The sequence below is a fragment of the Balearica regulorum genome, chromosome 12, assembly GCF_011004875.1.
Source record: "Balearica regulorum gibbericeps isolate bBalReg1 chromosome 12, bBalReg1.pri, whole genome shotgun sequence".
NCBI lineage: Eukaryota > Metazoa > Chordata > Aves > Gruiformes > Gruidae > Balearica > Balearica regulorum.
In genome coordinates, this window is record NC_046195.1 from 1,563,319 (window position 1) to 1,580,710 (window position 17,392).

Genomic DNA, 17,392 nt, shown 5'->3' on the forward strand with positions numbered 1-17,392 from the left:
CATTTCCTTTCCGTCTCTTTCTCCATGTGTATACCGACACATACCCTGATTGTTGAAGTGCTTGCATAGTTGAAAAAAGGGGACATAAAAATTGGAAACAGGAAAAGTTAGTTTTTCTATGAACGTACGACGATCCTATTTGCATAACGTTCATATTTAATTCCTTAGCCATATATTAAACTTATTACAGGAATCCTAATAAACACAAGCCTATAACATTCGCTGTTAAAAGCACAAAATTTGTGTAAAAACCCCTCATCTGATGCCCTCAGAATACATCCCGGTTGCTGTACTGAGTCGCTACGGTGTCAAACCCCTGGATGAGAAAAGGGATACGTAAGAGAAGTTCAGTGAAATCCCGAGTGGCTCTTAGCACAAAAAAATTGCTGCTCTGGGTTCAAGTCTGCCTTAGGCAAAGTCAGTTACTTTGTATTACGATACCATTTCTCTTTAATCAAACCACAGTTTCATCCAATTTCTCATTTAACTTCTCGGTGTTTAATGGTTCTCTCTTTCAAAAGCCTATTTAGACGCCTTTTTCTTTTGGAAACAATGAGCATAAACATCACAGAGGAGACACCCCAGGCCTTCCCTCAATCAGAGGAGCATCAGAATGGGCAAGCCCCTACTCCGCAGTGTACACGCGTCGTCTGCCCAGCGCAGGCTGGGTGACGGGAGGATCCTATCGCAAAGTCCCGGAGACAGATGTCTCTGGTGGTATTCTGCGTGTTTTCCTCTTTGAATATGTTGCCGGAAGTTCTGACATCCCTCAACATCCAACTACCAGGCAAGGGACTTCCATGATACTTAGCAGAAAATAGGAAGCAAACCACAAATTGAGCCACGGAAGAACGAACAGTAGTAATTTGGGAATGGCCGTCGCTCATCTGAAAGGTTGAGAGAGGGTGAGGAGGAAGGAGCAGCACCGTACGGGAACTGATGGACCATCACATTTTTGATTTAGGAGATTAAGAATTTGAAACATGTTATTTTTTTCAAAGTGACGTTGCTTTTCCAGCTTTCAGAGCAAATGCCAAGCTACTTACAAAGGGATAATAATATGAGAAGTGCTCACTTTATCATTTACTTTCCAGTTAATGAATTAAAAAATGCTTTTAAAATACACTTTTATAGTTTAACTGTGTCAATGTTTAGCATTCAAACAGATTAACACTATGCAAGTACAGATGTTTGTGGTGGTGAAGTTAAATTGATAACCAGAGAGCAAATGAGCCAATTACCATGTAAAATAAGATTTTTAATGGAGGATTATGTGTTCCGTTACCAAACAGACAATTAAACTTCAAAGAAGACTTGGCAGCTCAGCCCACACTCCTATCCCTCTTAATGTCAGCACGAAAAAACAACTATGTAAACCGCAAGACGCTTGCACAGGATTTCACATGCGCTGCGGTACGCTTAGAGAGTCCCTATACAAGAGCATCTTTCATCCTTTTGTAGATTTAGAAGACAAAATATTTTGATCGCAACAGTGATCAAAAAAAAAAGGAAAGAAAGCCCAACAATCTACGGCAGCAGTTGATTTTTCTAAGCCAAATCCCAGTAAAGGTGAAATATTTGAAAAATAATATGCTTTTTTTAGACCAAGAGCTCTGAAATAATAGGAAGAGCCGAGGAGCTACGCATATGCAAGAGGAATTGCACCCAAGTTGAAGTGGGAAGGGATGCTGGGCATGGATCCTGGGCTTGGATCCCGTTCCGCGAGTAGCGTGATCAGAAGGAAATGGAAACAAATTGCCCCAACTCTCGGCTCCCCCATCTCTTCAGGTGTAAGAGCAGCGAGAGGCACCACACTACCAGACAGGACAAACTCTGATCTTCATCACCTTTGTGCACCAGCACGATCCAACACGGCGAATTCACAAAGAAAAACGTTGGTTTAGGACGCACATTATCTGTGCGTTGTTTTTTTAAATGCTCAAGGGTTAGAAACCTTTGAGTAGCTACGTGGGGAGTATTAAAGCAGCATCATTTATTCTGAACTTTACAGAATGACTGTTTCTTCAAATGTCTCTTCAGCGGTCAGTAGCTCCTGCCTGACTACTCTTGTAGTCTCTCATTAAGACAGAAACTTTGTGGCCTTCAGGGGCGTAGTCGAAAGAATCTATCTTCAATTCAGCCATCTGTACTGCTTCAAATGAGAGAGAAATTAATTACATTCAGTCCTCCTCTCCATCTCTTGAAGAGCTTTCCTTTCAGTCTTACAATCCCTGACAGAAGACCAAAGGTTTCTGGTTTCACAATCCCATTTCAAACCTGAAACATCAAGCTGAGCTATAACTAGACAAGAAAAGGAAAAATTCAAGTTCTGCACAAATAACAGATCAATAATAATAATCAAACCAGAACTTTCAACTTTCTTAGTTACAAGCACAGTGAACCTCCTCCCACAATAACCAAATCAAAATGCTACTATTGCAGATAAGATCTCATTTTTATGCACGTTAACCTTTCCCAAAAGACAAATCCCCTCCACACTGCTCCCCAGGAGGAGGAAGGAAACCCTTAACGGTGGCAAAGCAGTGATACCTGATAATCAGACTTGAGCAACAAAGAAAACCTTGCAGAGGCAAAGGAGTGATCTCAAGCAGGCAGGCAATTTAGCTCACCATAATAAGAAAAAAAATAATCTAAAAGTCTAAAATCTTTTTTTAAAAAGTATCCAAAAATGAACTAAGCATTGTATGCCTAGTACTCCTCAAAGGACAGGCAGCTGCACTGTTATCTCACTTCCTAATATATTTAGAACACTGTCTGTCGTACATGAAGCGCATAATAGTCTCATTTTGACGCAACAGAGACACAGATTGCAAACTAGACTTTAAAAAGACTTATTCTCTTCTTAAAAAGCATTAATAAATACAGCTGTTGGTCCAAGCACAGCATCAGATGAAAGCCAGCACACACGTGATCAACTGCAAAAGGCAGATATCATCTCTCTTACAGCGCTTTGGTATTTCCCCACGTCCTGTCACCTTCTTCATTCTGTGCGGATGAATCACTCTCTTGCTCCCATCAATTCACCAAACTCCCGTAGACACAACTCTGCTCTTAAATGAGTCCCTCAAGAGCTACCGGTGTAACTGCAAGTTAAAACTCATTAGCACCACTAACCAAAGGAGTTTTGACTCGTCTAAACAGGTCTCTGGTTAAGTGTAGGGTGAGGAAAAGCATCGTCTGTAAGTCAGGAGAACGTCCTCCACCTGTGATTGCTGGCCTAGCAATGAGAGACTCGAAGGAAAACCCGAGATCTTGCTCAGCAGCGCGGTGTCCCAACCCAACAAGACAGCTCGTACTAGGGTTATATTTCCTGGTTAAGCATGATGCGTGTGTTTTGTCACCTGCTGTTTTCTATACCATGAACAAAGGATATGCATTAACCCCGCTGTAGGACTGTTCCTTCCCTTTGCACGCTGAGACAGCGCGAGAACTTCAACAGCCTCAGGCAGCCAAAGGACCAAAATGCAACAACTGAATTTCCAAAGAGAATTTATCAAGGACAAGACTGAAGTTGGCATTTCTGCTTCCTCAGCCACACACAAATGTCCTCAATCCCCCAAAAAATCGGGAGTGTGTTTTCCAAAATCACGCAATTAAATCATAGTTCTTGTCAACATCTCTCTATCCTCTTCCTTCTATACTTCTGTCCGCAACAAATATTTCTCTATCAACTAACGCTGACCATTCAAATACAAAAGCATTTTCTAAAGCCAAAAGTTCTTGCATACTCCACATAGCACATTTAAAACTAAGTAGACTGCATAATTTTTCATAGCATATCCCTGATTAATCACGGCTTGAGCATTCTTGGCCAAATGACTTCCATTTTATAACTACATTTCTGATGTACGCTCGGTGTAGAATCCCAGTCTTGTATTTCAGTTAACAACCAGGATTACTGATTGTATTTAATCTAAATCTAATCTAAATCTACCTTCTATTTTCATAAGGCGTCTGACAGGATTTAAACATCTCTAAAGATCCTTCCCCTCCTGCCATTCCCACCAAAACACAGCTAAAATGCATAGAGTGATGTTCGACAGCAGAACTTTCAATTATCTTTTAATCTTATGCTATAGTTGTACAAATTAGCTGGTTTTCTTCAAGTGTATCCCGAAGGGAAAAAAAAAAAAAAAAAAAGGAACTTACACTTTAAATGGAAATGGGGAATTATAATGACCTTCCTTTAAAACGGCAAAGGTATATGGATAAATAGTCTGAAAAAAGAGGTTTAAACCCCAAAACTATGTTGCAGGCAAGTCAAAAGTCTCCCCGACCTCTGAGCAGGGCTGTCACGTCCTTAAAACACACTTAATATGCAGCTGGGAAATTTGCATAGCAAACAAAAGCTGACAAAAAGGAATCTTTTTAGAAAAATATCCACAGACTAGAAAACTGTCAAATGAATATATAACAAAACCCCCAGCGTACCAAGACACAAAAAGGTTTTAAAAATATAAACTAGTACATGCACAGCATCTTTTATTGCGCAAAACCCAAAGGTCCAGGTTATGAACAGAAACTGCAGTCAGAAGAGGAGTTTCTGTGGTAGCGCCGTAATATTTTTCTTACCTCGTAAGATGATGACAGCGCATGTCTGTTTTTACCAAGCAATTTTTTTTTTTTTTTTTTTTTACATTTCAAACAATTCAAGCTAACGTACCTATAGATCAATGGTCCCTTGTGTGTGGCACCCTTGCCCACTTCTTTCACAGACGAAGCAGAGAAAGAGGGACTATTTGCATGTTCCGTTAATGGGGTCTCTAACAGACTACCTCGGACTAATTAGACTGTGCTCATCAGCTGAAAGGGCGCAAACCAGCACTCAGTGGTCTTCTACGCTTCTGCTGGCAGGGGCTGTCTGGTGCTTTACAGCTTCCTCCCCAAACCCTGAAGCATCTCCTGTACGCAGAGATGATTTCAGTGAAAAGCTTTCACTCAGAAATTGTTAAAGTATGAACTATTCTTCAAAGGCCGGCCCCTAAATAAACATTTCAGAAGCAGAAACTAAAAAAACCAAACATTCAATGACATTACAACTACCAAGAAACCAGATAAGGATGAATAGTGCAGAACAATAATAAAGTAAAATTATATTGATCAATTAAAATAAAATGCCAGGATATTATTTAATAAACGTATTTCTTTTTCAGGGAGAAATAATTAACTGTACATTCACAGAATAGGAAGTAATAGCAATAAACTACGAAGAAAAAGGTCTGAGAAAACAAAGACTTTACTGGAGATCACAGATACGACCAGGACCTCCCCAGTGAAAAGAAGTGACGGCACAAGGAGGTGCAACAGCAGCTCCTGAGACTCCTCTTCCAGCCGACACACGCAATCGCCTCGGCTGACCGTGGTATTTGCGAACACCATTTCAAGGAAAACATGAACTCTGATTTACAAGAAAGCATTAAAAATGATGACTGACTCAAAAAATTGGCTCCAAAAGAAAAAGGGAAGCCCTGGATGCAGTTCTTTGAGCAAAGACAAGATTAAGCAGCCACGCGATACGACCCCTCAAATAGGTAAGAGAGCTTAATACATTAACTACTCACTGTGATAAAAAGAAAAAGCGTGCGTGTGTGTATATATGTATCGTTCTTGCCCAGGAAGAACTCCTACATAAGAATAACATCTAGATTCTTGCCCTGTTCTGAAAAAAAAGATTAATATTCTAAACAATTAATTGCTCACTCTTCTACTTTGGTATGAAAATGGGTTCTTCTTTTCAGTACGAGCTTTAGTAAAATAAAGTGTTGTAAAACACCCGTTATGAACTTCTCGATATGCAGGAGACTCCATATTCAGCAAAAACTCTCATTAAAAGCCGTGAGCTGTTAGCTTGGCACATGGATTTGGATGGCAGACAGCTCAAGGCCACGTACACGTACCCACAAATGGAACTGCCTGGGAAATTTTCCCGGTGCAGAAACGTACAGCAAGTTCCCTGAGCATCCTATATACTAGCAGCTGTTTTCTTTATGTTTTTCACTTGTGGGGCGCCTTAGCGGTTGCAGATTAATTCAGCACACTAATTGCATGCTGGCATTAAACCTTTGGCAAGATTGCAACATCATCCACGCTTCCTTTAACCCTATCTATACAAAGGTAAGCGTAAAAAACGTCCCTTATTGTCAGCCAATCTGTTCATCGACGGCGAGAAGCGTTTAGGGAAACCACCTTATCTACCCAGTATCTGCTGAAGATGCAGCACCTTCTTTGCAGTGCTTTCACAACAACCATACCCCGATAACCGGCGAACAAAGGTTACTTATCAGCAGGACACATCCAGGACCATAAAAACAGAGCGAAGGTTGCACGGTACCACGCGGCAGCCAGCTGCAGGGATCAAGGAGAGAAGAAAAGCAGAAAAGCGACGCATCGCTGTATATTCTCCCGGCGTCGAGCAACCCCTGGACGAGGGATTTCCTGAGAAAGAGGAGATACCTTTGTGTTTACTAGTCCCGGTTAGATTTTGCCTTTAAAAAGCTGTTCTTGCTGCCTTCTGGATCCAGGTAAGCCTTCGGCAGCCCTAATGCTCGCTGCAGTAAGTTCCACGCGATGCTCCCTGAGAAAATTCACCTTTTTCTGCATGTCTTTCAATCAGCCACGTGATGGTTCTTGCGACTGAAGAGGAAAAAAAGCATTCATTTCCTAGTTGCTTTCCCCTTAATGCTCATAATTTTACAGAAAACAAGTGTTTTCGATGTTCCACGCGTCTTTGATCGTCCTCGTTACGTTCTACACCTTCTTTGGCTTTGCTACATTTAAGAGGGGAGGGAACAAGAACTTCTGGCAGCATTCAACACGTAGGACCATCACAGACTTAGACAGCGCCACAACAATTTTTTTTTCCCAGTTTAGGTGCCTATTCCTTTCCTAACAATTCCTAACCTTTAATCTGATTTTTAAGATCTTGCATTTTCCAAAGACCTACATAGGACCACACCAATTTTTTACGCCCGTGCAAAACCCAGCAGTTCCGACACCACCGCTATATAAATGTACAGAACTACGTTTAACCGTATATATTACTTTATAGCACGTTGACCTTCACCTGCCATTTAATTGCTTGTTTCTTACGTAACAAGGCGTTTCTGAGGCTCCTCGCTCTCCGCGTTCGTTCTGACAACCTCAATCAACTCAGAAACAGCAAATTTTGTCACCTTTTCCAGATAGATTACAAAAACGCTGAGCAGTGCCGACTTGGCTCCACTGGTGGAGCTAATTCCTCAGTCCCGCTGTAGCTTTCTGTCGGTTAAACATTGATTTATTCTCTTTTATCTACACGAGGTCGTTCCCTCTGAGTTCAGAGCAGCGCCGTTTGGTGAGACACACTGTTAACAGGGCTCTGGAAACGGAAGAGCCCCCCAACATCTCAGCAAATCCTTCAAAAGGTTCTCAGTAGTAAGATGTGTCTCTTTTCCCCACAAAATACACACAAATAGATCCAATATGGGATATTTCCCATGTGTCTAACACCACTATATTTTATTATAATTTTTGTCAATTTAACTGGTCCAGACATCAACAGTTTCCCAGATTTCCCCCAAAAGACTTTTAAAAAAACCTCATGTCACATTGACCAAATATCTTTAGTCTGATTTTTTTTTTTCTTCGTCTGATTAGCCAATTTAAGTGATAGGTTACACACCACACTGGGTAACTCAGGATTTCACACTTAAACTCGTTGAGAAATGTTGAGCGAATACCATCTGCTCCTCATGATTTCTTACTGTTCACTTTATGGATTTGTTCTGAAATACATTTTACTAGCTCTACAGCTTCAGGTAGGTCCTCCCACAAACTCCCTCTATGTTAAAAACCAGAATATGATTTTTTAAAAAAAGCTTCCAATTTTGCAGAGAACGTGGATATCAAGAATTCACTTTTCTGCTTCAGGCCATCTTCTCTGCCCTTCTCTTTAGGTTCCACCACCTGTTGACCCTATGCTTTCTCCGGCACGGCTCCTGTCTCTGACAGGCTTGGAGAAAAACTATTAGAAGATTTTTGTGTTATCAGCAAATGGTTACTCGAAAACTTTGTATTATTTTACTTGCATATAAATATGAAAAAAAGAATTTCTTTACCTCGCTGTTAGATTTCTGGTTGGGTTTTTTTATCTTTCCGACATAACTTTTGACGAGCGTTAGGTATTTACCATGAACATCACACCGTTCCTTAAACAAACGCTACTTGCCAAGTATTTAACCTTTTTGGCTGTGGTTTGTTGGGTTTTTTTTGGTTTGTTTTTAGTAAGCTTCCTCAACATTACATAGATCCCTAAATGCTGATGGTAATGATCGATGCCAGCACCCCAGAGATGCGATCAGTGGTACAGCTCTGATACTGCGGTTTTCAAATTTAAGTCTGGAATCTTAATTTAAAGAGATTGCGTTAAAAATTTCAAACATGCTCAGTGTACCACCACCTTCATGAAAACAAGGCATTACATCTCCTCTGATCTGTGTGAGCTTCTGGCAGTTGGATGGAGGTCGATGAGGTCACAGGGAAAGAATGAACACCCTGGAACACAATGCTGCTCAGCCCAACTCACCAGGAAGACCAAGCAAGAGAGAGGTCGTGGTTGGGAAACTTCTATGCTCAAGCGCATCGCCAACCCCAACCCACCCAAAGACCACCCCAGCGAGCGGGTGCAGTAGAGCTCAGGGGAAACTCGGCTCTCCCTCCGACCAGTCCGCCTTGGGTTCTTCAGGAGCAGCTCGGCTCCAACACACAGTGGTTCCTCCTTGGGCACTCCGCTCCTACGTAACGCCTTCCCAGGCTCAACTGTTCCAACTCACCAGCCCGATAGTTGGGGTTTATCTCGGCTGATGAGACGTGCATGAAAGCGCAAACGAAATACTTCCCCCAACATGGCCTATCACTCACTTGGGCCTGCTTAATAAACTGAGCTTAGCAGTGTCACATTGGCCAGTGGCAGGTCCCCATCACCCTCCGTGATACAAACTGGTGAAGAACACGGGCAAGCCTCTGGTGGCTGCGTACAGATAGCTTTCGGGACAACTCAAATTCTTCCATGTGGGCTAAGTGTGCTGCAGGGCATCACGAGAGCAACAGAAAGAACAGGGAGCCTCATCCTGCCTCACTGCGATAGGTAGGTGGGGTGCTCGGTCCCCGGTCGCACAGCGAAGGCCAGCGCTGCGGTGAGTCCATGCACGTGTAAAAATCCGAAGCAATGCAACTGGGATCACAAGGCGGCTGGCAAAGGCTCCCTTTAGGACAGTACGCTATGGTGCCTGGCCGCAGCTGAATATGGTAGAAAAGTAAATGTAATCCTTGCAAATATTAGTCAAAAGGATAAATAGTGGTTGATGCTTTTTATTGTTGTTTTACAGAATTTTCTGTATTCTGTAGCTTTCCCTGAAAAATCAGCTTGGCTGTCTGCACAATTAGCAAGCCTGGGGTGAAAAAACAACCCTCAAACACACGGGCCATCCTGTGGGGTGACAATTTTGGCAATGGTCAAAGCCTGGGCTTGTTACCAATTGCTATTCGTACCTGGTTTTGCCTATATTGCCGTTCTCTGCAAACTGTCCTGTGCCTGGAAAGACCATTCCCATAGGTGAACCACAACTAGAGGCCAACAGAGATGCAAGAGCAGGTTGTAGTAACAGCACATCTCTCCCGTAATATTATTTCCACCGTGTCTTGAGATGAGGGACATAAGGTGTGTGCTGTACAGCCACCGCGCTCTGATCCATAGCATCCATAACGGATCACGGGGTGGAACGTGGCAATAACCCCAACAGTCTGAGCAGAAGCTCCTCAGCTAGTCTCGCATGGCTGAAACACTGAACTTTGTGTGAGGATCAGTGAAAAGCCGTGTTCTTAAGACTTCAGAGTATTAGGACGCACTAGCGAGTAAGTGCTTGCTCTCTACTAACCTCAATTGTCAATGTTTTGCACACAACAGGTGAACGTACATATGAAAACTCAAATTATTTGTAGACTAACGAGCTACAATGTCAGTGAATGAATAATTGTGCGTACGTACAAAACCTGCACTTGGCAGGAGTCAGCAAGACCACGGTCTTGCTACCACTTGGCTACCACGGCTTCGCTCCGGACCAGAGGTGAGTCAAGCAGAGAGGCTGAGCATGATGAACCACAGCCAGGAGGACAAGGCCAACAAGAAGCGAGTGCAACGAGCCCTGGCGTAGCCTAGAGATCAACCCTGCACAGGAGAAGGTCACTGGAAAGCGCAGGAAAGGCACGATACCATCAGGGACTGATGCAACGGACAGCACCTGGCGAGAAAGACCCTTGGGGAGACATCCAAGCCCACGAAGCTGATGCCAAGGTGGAGCTGTCAGGCTGCACAGTTGAGCTACTGCCCCTGAGAGAGCTTGGCAGGGAGCTGGTGAGGGGCCGGCGGGGTTCCCAGGCTCACCGAGCGATAGCCATGGCAGGTCTCCGTTGCTGGGTCAGCGGGTGTCCGCCTGTAGCTCTCCCTGGTGTGGCTTATCCCTGGTTTGCTTAATAAATCCAGCTTAGCAGCGTCGTGTCATTGGGGTTCCCTCTCCCCCCACAAAGCTTGTTTCCCATTTTGTGCACCTGTTTCAGTCCAGCACTGACTAGATTCCCCCCCCCCCTTCTTCCTAATTGAGCTTTTCTAATTTCTCTTTCCTTTTATGTGATTTGTAATTTTAGATGCCAAAGATTTATTTCCTTTTGTGTATTTGTCCCTTTGCGCATGGACACCCTCTGGGAAAACTTCTGACAGCAGTCTGGGATTAACGCACTGTTATCAGGAGTGAACTTTGCAATTAAAGAAGAACTCGTGACAAAGAACAGGTGACAAAATAGATTTCTGTATTAAAATGAGATAACCAGATCATATGTAAAAGCTTATCAATCAGAAGTAATTAAAAGAGAGCTCACACACAATGCTTATCAGTGGATATTACTGATTATTATTCAAAGCAAGCCTTCTAAGTAACTTCTAGGATGATTTTTAGAAGTAAAAACCTTAATCTAAGCATCAGTAATGTAAAAATGTTATGTTCATTATTTCCATGTTTTACTAAGCCCTCCTTCCCTGGTCCGTCTAGGAGAACGCAAGCCTGTTTGACCCTGAATCAACTCCAAGTACCATGGAAACATCTGAATAACAAAAACGCTCATCAAAATTTAAACTTCTTACAGCAGCGCCAAAGGCAATGAAAATTTTATTGAATTCCAGAGCCCTACTTTTCAACACAAAGAACACACGGTGCAGAGGCAGCAGAGCCCTCTGCAATCCAATTTTCAGTGCCAAGCTTCTGCGTGTTGAAACCCTCTATTTCAGTTACTATCACGGCACCTTCCCGTAAGCGAAGCTGCAAGAGAAGCTCGAGAGATGATTCTGTTTAGATCCCCCCCGCTCCTAAAATGCCACTGTCTAAAATAAAACACTCACACGGATCCTCCATCTTATTTAATGAAAGGATCCGCAGCGCCGCTTCAATCGCCGTGGAAAATAAAAACCATGACTCTTGGCATTTACGGGTATTTATTCTGGATACGGGGATTTCTTCCGGAAAGGTATGGTTAAAGCAATTGCCAGTGTAGCAGGCACGTGTTGTGACTTACAAGTTCAAGCACATCCACCAAAAACTTTTAGTCTTCAGTAAAATGTGTTATCCCATTGTTTACCATTACTCATTTATTATTGCATAAAGACTTTTTAAAGATGATTAGCACACTTAATGCATTTGTCAACACTGCAGTGTTACCATAAAGCTAGGAAACGGTTATGACAGCTAAGGATGAGCCTTTCCAGCAGACTGAAAAGCAAAGGTTTGGTTATTTGCTGAATTAGTATTCTGCGTAAAGCTGGTGCCTCCATCTACAGTGAATGACACCCGAGTGTTTTCATAAGAACAAGTGAATAATTTGCCAAAACGGGAATAACGCAAATTTTCCACAGGTATTTTCTTCCTTGAATTGCATTTTGCAAAAACTCAAATCCTAAGTTTACAATTGTCCAGATCTTTTTCATCAGTGAAGGAAAGACTGGACTTTCTTTCTTAAATTTTTCATTTTGGTCAGAGATGCACAAGAGAAGGGAGATGCCTGGAGAAAGGAGAGGAGACTGGAAAAGAGTAGGACGGGACAAGAAAGCTGGGACAAGTGGGATAAATTCAGGCACAGAGGGAGACGGCACGGTAAGAGAAATGGCCTGGCTGGACAAAGATGGCAAGAGCAATGGGAGTGCTGACAGCACTAGGGTTCGTGAAAGATCTCAGGAAGCAATCACAGAAAAGGAGAGAGGTGGAGGAAAAAAAAAAAAAAAAAAAAAAAAGAGTGAAAAGGCCTGAACTGACTGAAGAGGCAGAGTCATAGGGATGAAGCGAGTGAAGAGTAGGCATCTGAGGGACCCGAAGCCTGATGAGTAGGATTTAGTAGAACATGAGAGGGAATAAGTACAGTAGAAAAAGACACCAGTGAACGTAGCATACGAGAAAGGTCAGGGACAGACTGGGACATCAGAGAAAGGACAACACTGGAAGAAATTCTGCAAATGTTGCACCTTTCCCAGGCTGAGGTGGTCGGGGAAGGCCAGCCTTCCCTTCCTGTATCCTCGGCAAACGGGCATAACCTCCCACTTCCAGGATGGCCGCTCTCCTCCCGGCTCGAGTGGCAGAGCTCGCCATGAACGCTTCCGACTCCAACTCGTGTACCGACGACGGCACCACGAGAAGGGAAGGAACGGTCAAGCGGATGCCTTCCCTGTCTCTACCTCACTGGTGGGGTTGGGATGGACGTTGAACAAGCAAATCCAGTTTTTGACAGGTGACTGCAACCCGTCAGCCTCGTGATCTGGGTCGGTGGCCAGACAGAGCAGCAGAACTGCTCACCCTTCTCCGGTGCCTAACGCCAATCACAGCTCTAAAGGGATGTATTAAGAGATGTATAGTGAAAAAAAAAAATCAATGTTTAAGTGTCTCAAACTGGGCACTAAAACAGCTGGATACATTTCATCTTAATTTTTCTGTGTCTCAGTCAATTTTTAAAATGGATTTGATACCACTTCATTTCAGCAGAGTGCAAAAATACATTCATTAGTGTTTACGGATGATTCAGATTCCATGGTGCTGAATATCAAAACAGAAATAAATATGGATTTGAACTGAACATAATGAATAAATCATGGTACTATCCCCCGAATAATAAGAAAAAAATCAAATATTGAATATTTTCTCAATAAATTAGTACTATAAAGTTCATGCACTGCACAAGGCAGTCAGATCCTGTGGAGAAACAGTAGGAGAACACATATTTTAAGATTTCCATAACGTCCCCCCATAACAAGGGGGAAGGAGGAGGTGACTAAGACAGCTAGCCTTGAAATTTCTTATTTTTTTAAAGTTTGTCTGCTTAGCTTTTACAATGGGGCAGTGTATTTGTGTGTCGGAGTCTGATAAGCTGACAAAGGCCAAAAAGAGCATAGATTTTTAAGATAATTTCAAATATTAAACCGCTTGTTCACTGAATACAGATTGCCTCAGATGACTTTGGGGAAAGAAAAAAAAACCAAAACCAAACTAGGGCTGCAAATAGCTGAAAAATTTGATTGGATCAACTGCTCCAATCCAAAGCCCCTCTCATCTTTACCAAAGCCCCTCTCATCTTTACCAAAGCACGATGTGAACTTCCAACAGCACGCTACTGCGGGAACCAGGCATATCCCTACAGTAATCGCCCACTAGGAAAAAACACTTTTCTGATCAAGTGGAAAAAAAAAAAAAAGGGAGAATTTATGCTTTTCCTTTTTTTTTTTGTTTGTAACGACACAGATTCTGTAGGTTTGCTTTACGCATCAATTAAGAGTTATCCAATCGCTTTCATTTCCAGATCAATGAATGCAGGCCTAGCTTCACATCAAAGTCTCTTCTAATTTACAAATGCCCAAAATAACCTTAATTACAACCCACTTCAGTAATAGCTTCTATATAAGGAACCAGCAAACAAGCTGGGAGTCTGCAGTCTGAAAAGAAACAACTGAAAGGGATACAATAAAGGCCTATAAAATCATGTTTGGTATAGTCACGGAATAAGGACAGATTGCTTCAGCCTTTTCCCATGCAAGCAAAGAAAAAAAAAATCAAAGAGAGAGATTCGGTTCAAAACAAATAAAAAGAAGGTGCAGTTCCTCCCAGCGTCATGGGATGCTGCAAATACAAGATGTTTACGTGGGGGGGGGAAAGGGGAGAGGAGCAGGAGATGGATTAATAGAAACCTACTGAGGATTGCTAAATAATGTAGGAAAATGAGTGTAGCTCAGAAAATCCCCAATCTGCAAATGGCTAGAGAACCAGACATTACTCAAGGGAAGCAACAAATATTCTTGTGCTTTACTTAAAATCTCTCAGCCATCTGCTTTTGGACACCGTTAGGAACAAGACACCGAACCCACGAGCCTTTCGCAAGGTCTGGCGCAGCTACTGTTGTATTGCCGTGTTCACTCCGCTCACAAAAATCTGCGCATAATAAAACTAAACTGTCACACCCCTTTGTCTGCACAGTGTCACCGATCAAATAAGAGGCTTTTAAATGCACGGCCATCCTCCAGCCCTGACAGCAGACTCTTGTCGAGCATCCAGAGCCCCCCCAGTCCTGTCCATCGCGTGGGTTGCTCCACCACTTCCTTTCCCCTTTCCTGGTCCCGCGTCAGCCAGACTCCGGTTCATCGAATCAAACAGGAGGATGACTCAGGGATCGGACCTGGTAGCGGCCACATCTCGCTAGAGGAGGTCTAATGCATATATACGATATGGATGAACGTGTCAGCTGAGTAAGGTAAAGACCACAGTGCCTTGGTCAGCAGGTTTTTACCAAGGGAGTGCACTGGGAGACCTCTCCAGGTGGCATGAGGGTAAATGTACTCCTAAAGCACAGTCTGCAACTAAAAGGAGTAGACCCTTTTGCACCTTGGATACTCTGCATGCATATATATATATATATATATATAAAAAATATCTGAGCCAGCACGGCAAACCTTAAAAAACATTTCGCTCTGCTAAAAGATCAAAAGTCTTACAGATTTAAATACAAGTTGAGTTAGAGGCAGGATGGGTCCGGAGTATCAACTTCTCTATGACTGAACAGAAACACCACGGCGCTACAACACTGTGCTGTACCAAAGTATTAGGTTCTGATTCCCCTTTTAAAATAAAATTTAAAACCCCTGGATCCTAACAATTTAAATATGCAACGATAAAAAATAAACTGAAGGCAATCTTTATACACTGTACGATTATTGGCACAAAAGCACATCTTCCAATTAATCTTTTACCTTTCTAGAATCACTAAAGTCCAAATTTAGGGATGCGTTTCATCACGCTGCGAGAATCAGCCTCAAATTGGCAGTCGAAACGAATACAGAGAAGTCCTGCTGTGCGTTGCCCTCTCTGGCAGGGGGCTAGCTGAGAGCTGGCCACGACTCGCGTGAAGTCCTCTACTAAGCCTGGTAAGCAGTCTGCGAGGTTTAAACTTAAACCACAATAACTAAGTGCCGGGCTAACATTTTTCTGCACTTGCAAGAACTTTCTCTTTTACTTAGAAGACAACGATCACCGATTATAACCCAACGTGAAACTAAAGAAACCCAGTTTAAGTTTTGCAAGAGAACCAACTTAAGGTTTGAAGTCATGATATTCTGCCCAAGTACTCAAACTACTGATTTAACGTTACTGTATGATAATACGACGATGCAGAGCTTTACTAACAGGGAAAACAGTCAATGGAAACCACTTCAGAGGCCTCATAAAAGCTTTATTCCTTGTATTCTCTTGCACTTCCTCACAATCCAGCTACGTTGTACATAAGTTAATAGGTTAATTGTTTAAATCCTCAGTTCTCTTGCTTGTAATCCTCTGAGTTGATGTCTATAATATTGCAGTTATAATCAAAAGTAGCAGCAGGGAGATTAGCAACTCTGAAAAATCACTCTTATAATGGTTAATCACACTAATGATAATTTAAGCAAATTAGTAGCGCAATAAGCATGCAACGTTCCGATTAAGTATATGACTGGAAGGAAATGTACAGTCAGTGCCAAGGATAGAGATACCCAACAGTTCGTGAAACCTCAGAAGCCTGATCTTACACAACAAAACCTCCTTTTTCATCTCCACAAAGCCTCCAGTGGTTATTTTCCCTTCCCACTCCATGCAAATTCTTGGATAGCTGTCCAAAAGAAAGTTCCAACTAATTATTAAAAGCACAACGTGGGCCTTATGGTTTTTTGCCTGCAAAGAGAATGTAATAGGATAGTGCTCACACGCTCCGTTTTTCTATTACCTTCTGGCTAGAACCACCTTCCTAAGATAGGGTTTATTCTCTCTATGTGGTGTTTCGTGATGTGCTAGAGAGGAAACAAAAGATAAATGCTATAAATCAGAGCTCCGTTATTGTTGACATTGTCAGTAAACAAAGTTATTAATTATACATGTACTGGAAAAGCTGAAGCAAAATTATTTGCCCAAAGGGGATAGGAATGGCAAAATTATATTTGAAAAATTCTCCCCAAAGCGTCACACATAGCTTACAGTAAAAAACATTTGAATTCACTGAAATGTATGTTTAACAGCATTGACTCAGCTCTGGGAAGCTATGAGCTGCTAAACTCATCTCAAAAGAGATTTTCATTACAGAAGACTGACATATTTTAAATTGTGCTTCTAGCCTCTGAGCTTCATCGCTACGCATAAAGCCTGCCTTCAGCTTCTCAAAGGACAGCGTGCAGACTCGCAAACATGAAGTGCGGCATCCGCTTCCTAAAAGATATTCCATTAGAATAAACAAAGAAAATTAATTTGAAGTTGACACTCCAAAATACTGTTGAGCTCGATGAGTTATAGAGCATGAAGCAGCACAACAATTTTCAAAAACCTGCGTATCTCCTTCAAGTACGATCCCACTCTGCAACGCACCTACACAAAATACACCGTCCTACTCCGGTGAACGGCTCCTTGTGTTTACACATCCCGTACTGATCCCAAATCCTTTGAGGGAAGACTTTGCAACCGGCACACTTACCACCATTGCAGGCAATACGTTTGTTCTTTATAATAAAGAGAAATCTTCCGTAAGCAGAGGGTCTGTGTAGTAACGTGACAGTAAGGTTACAGTAGGCCTCTCGAGGCCCCCCCCACCTTGGGCCTTTCCAGTATTGTAACTTAGGATGAACACAAACCCCTCGTACTTCAGTTGTATTTACAAAACAAAATACTTCGCTGAAACTAAAACCAGCTGATGTGAGTCAGAGGCACAAAACCTGTGGAATGCCACTTCTAGAGCACACAGGTGCTTTGAATTACCATATCGCAGAGCAATTTATGTCCTCACTTGTAAAATG

At 42.4% G+C, this 17,392-nt stretch overlaps 1 protein-coding gene and 1 long non-coding RNA gene across 12 annotated transcripts in view; one reads left to right on the forward strand and one right to left on the reverse strand.

Moving 5' to 3' along the window:
- The window catches only part of NEO1 (neogenin 1), a 197,853-nt gene that overhangs the window by 72,263 nt on the left and 108,198 nt on the right, over window positions 1–17,392 (reverse strand). The gene's annotated exons all lie outside the window — the stretch shown is intronic.
- Window positions 6,347–12,038, forward strand: LOC142603481 (uncharacterized). Of its 2 annotated transcripts, none has more exons than XR_012837423.1 (3): window positions 6,347–6,542; window positions 10,702–10,845; window positions 11,103–12,038. It is a non-coding gene; the product is annotated as an uncharacterized LOC142603481 (long non-coding RNA). The 2 variants fall into 2 exon arrangements; XR_012837424.1 differs by lacking the exon at window positions 6,347–6,542 and adding an exon at window positions 9,113–10,351.